Raw genomic sequence first — 3,103 nt, 5'->3', positions numbered from 1 at the left:
TCCTACCATCACAGAAACTAGGAAAGTAGAGCTGGAAGGGATCTCAGGAGGTCAGCTAGACCAACTCCCTGCTCAATGCAGCCCTGACTAAATCATCCCATTGTCTAGTGTATTACAAATGCAACTGCACAAATAACCCTCTTGTGCAACTATTAGGCACAATTTCCCCAAACACAAAGAACACCCTAATTTAGCATAGGTAAAGCGGGGGGGGGGGCACTGTTAATATCTTGCCACTGAAAGGACAGGAGTTAGCCTGTTAAATTACACTCCAAGGAACACAGCCGATGTCATGTCAGTTGTAGCAGCGGGGAAAGGATTTAAAGAGATGCTTATAAAGCAACTGAGAAATGGTGTTAGTGAGTGTGGAGTCACAGAAGGAGCATCCTCTCTAAGAGTGAAGTCAAGGCCAACCCCCCTGGCCCCTGAATATTATGAAAGGCATACGGGGAGAATAACTCCTGCCCATTCTATATCTTGCCCTGTTTTGCAGCAGATGCACTAGAAAAGCAGTTCTCAACCTTTTATCAGACCCTCTCATTTCTGCCTATCCCCAAGGCTCACCTCTACCCGACACCTGAGCCCCACAGATCACTTGTTGTGCAGTCATCCTCTTAGGCACCCTGTAGAGACACGGGAGTGAGATCTGCACAGGTCAACTCTAGAATGGAAACCACATAACCACGTTCATGCAACAATCTTAGCTGATGAGCACATCAGCTCTGCTGCTTCCTGCTTGGGCACTAGTGGCCATGGAGCCACACAGCATCTCAGCATGGAGCTGCCTGGTGCCACAATGGTGTTTGGGGGTATGGGAGGGGTTGCCAAACCCATGTCCCTTTTGCAGCTCCTTCATGGCTCACTGGTTGAGAGCCAGTGTTGTAAAAGGGAATACCTGACACAGCTGCGGAGGCTGAGAAACACAGGGAGCAGGAACAGCTCTGGAGCCTGTCCTGCTGCCTGACCTGGTGGACCTGCTGTCTGTCACCACCCTGCAGCATTGCCTCATGCCACCCTGCTGCTCCCCTCTGGCTAGCCCAGAGGAAAGCTACCAAATGGGAATTGCTTCTGCAGAATGACTGTGCTGGCAGTTTTCTCTTGGCTCTGTGGCCTTGTCAGTGCAGACCACGTTGCAAAGTAGGGAGCTAAGTGTCAGGGGAGATAATGTATGTGGTGGAAGAAATGCAGTGAGAACCCCTTTGCCCTCTTCCCCTTCTCTTCCCCTGGGATTTGGGCCACTCAACTCCATTCCATGCTGCATAAGCAGAAGGGAGTGTATATCTAGATGTCCTTGAATAGGATTGTCAGTACATTACAGAATCATTATATAAATGGGAACCAGAGAGGACATGACCTCTGGGGATCTTAGGCCAGTGTGATATGCTGTACAAGCTGGTCACATGCCCTCACCTGAATTGGTAATGTAGTTATTTGCTTGCATGGCTGCCTGTAGCCAGGACGATAAGACACAGGAAGGTGCATGACTAGGAGCAGTTTTTAAGTTCCCAAATTCACTGTAAGGAGTGAAACACTCGACTAACAGCAGCCTCAGGAATGTCTTTGAGGGAAGAAGGCAGAAGAGGAGTGTGACGCTGGAGGACACAGGTTCAGTCACAGCTGCAAATCAGGGGCTCTGAATGTAGGGGTGATGTATGATCCTGGTCACTCCCCTCACCTTCAGGCCTGGCAGAAATTTCCAAAAGTGTTCATTGGGTTCTTCTGTCATCTGGGATTTAGCAGAGGGCGTGTTTCATTACATAAATACAGGACTTATTTTCCTCCTGCCCTGGGCTGAGAGCTGTGACTCTCCACCCAGGTAGGGAGGATATGGAATATCCTGCCTTTGCTACCTTACAGTGCTTTTCTGGGTGGAAGACCAATGCATGGCCCATTCAGACCACTGAACTGTATTTAAACCCTCAACATTGGCCTTCTTTGCTGCAGTGAATTCCACCTTCGCAGAACTACCTCTGTCCTGTGATTATCGCTGGGGACATGGCAGCCTTCCCCGCTTCCACCCCCCCACCTCACCCTTGCACATTCCTCTGGCTGGATCCTTTTCTGGTCTTCACGGATCGAGGAAGACAAACATCAGTGTCTATACAGCAAAATTATCCCCATTACATTGGCCTGCATATTTGGGGCCTGATTTTCAGAAATGCTGAGTCTCTGCAGCCCCCACTGACCACTGACCTCAGCTTGGGCTCAGCATGCCCAGCGCATCTGTGCAGCCAGGCCCTTTGTGTGTTAATGGACTGTAATAAATCATTCTCAGCATGTGATTATTCCCTGTTATCAAGGCCTGCAGGAAGATATGTGTTGTTTGAAAGTTTTATGGGATGCTTGAGCAGATGGTAGGGAGGTCCCTTCAACAGGTCACATGTAAAAGAGCACTTTAATAGAATAATGATCTACTGTCTCCATCAGCCAGAAATTCAGGAACTGGGGCTTGATATGGAAAAGGATTCAGGTATCAAATTGCCACTGCAGGTGCCGAAGTACTGTGCTTTTCCCTCCTGCCCCCTCACTCAGCTCCTGCTTAATTCTGCTATGTTTGTGGATCTCGCCCTTAGGCACATAGGACTGGAAAGGCCTTCTGGGTTATTGGGGCCACTCTTAAACATTGCAGGCATCTAACACATAACCTCAGTTAGATGCCTGAATTGCTGAGGTGTGCAATGCAGAGGCCCAGGGTACATTGATACTATTCTGTTGGTATGTCCTAGCCAATATGATTCCAAATATACCATACCCATCTACTTCAAACCTGGAAATGTGCCGGTGCAGATGCCCTGGGCCAGACCTTCGCATCACTCCTAAGTCCATGGTCTCTGGCATACTTGAGAGCAGCCACTAGGGCAACCTGCATATTTCTGAGTTGGGAGTGTGCAAGTGGGACTTTGAGGACACGTTGTGCTGGGCAGCGGGAGGTGCCACTGCCAGGGCATGTACACACGTCTGTAGGCCTAATAACCTAATCTGAATACTGCATTTCCACTAAGTGCCTAACAGCTTCATAGATTTAATAGATTTAGGGTCGGAAGGGACCTAGTAGATCTTCTAGCCCGACCCCCCGCCAGGGCGGGAGAACAACAAAACCCCA

Source organism: Gavialis gangeticus, unplaced genomic scaffold (assembly GCF_001723915.1).
Source record: "Gavialis gangeticus isolate Ggan-Ray unplaced genomic scaffold, GavGan_comp1, whole genome shotgun sequence".
NCBI lineage: Eukaryota > Metazoa > Chordata > Crocodylia > Gavialidae > Gavialis > Gavialis gangeticus.
The sequence above is the reverse complement of the archived record's forward strand: the minus strand, read 5'-3'. Positions refer to the sequence as shown.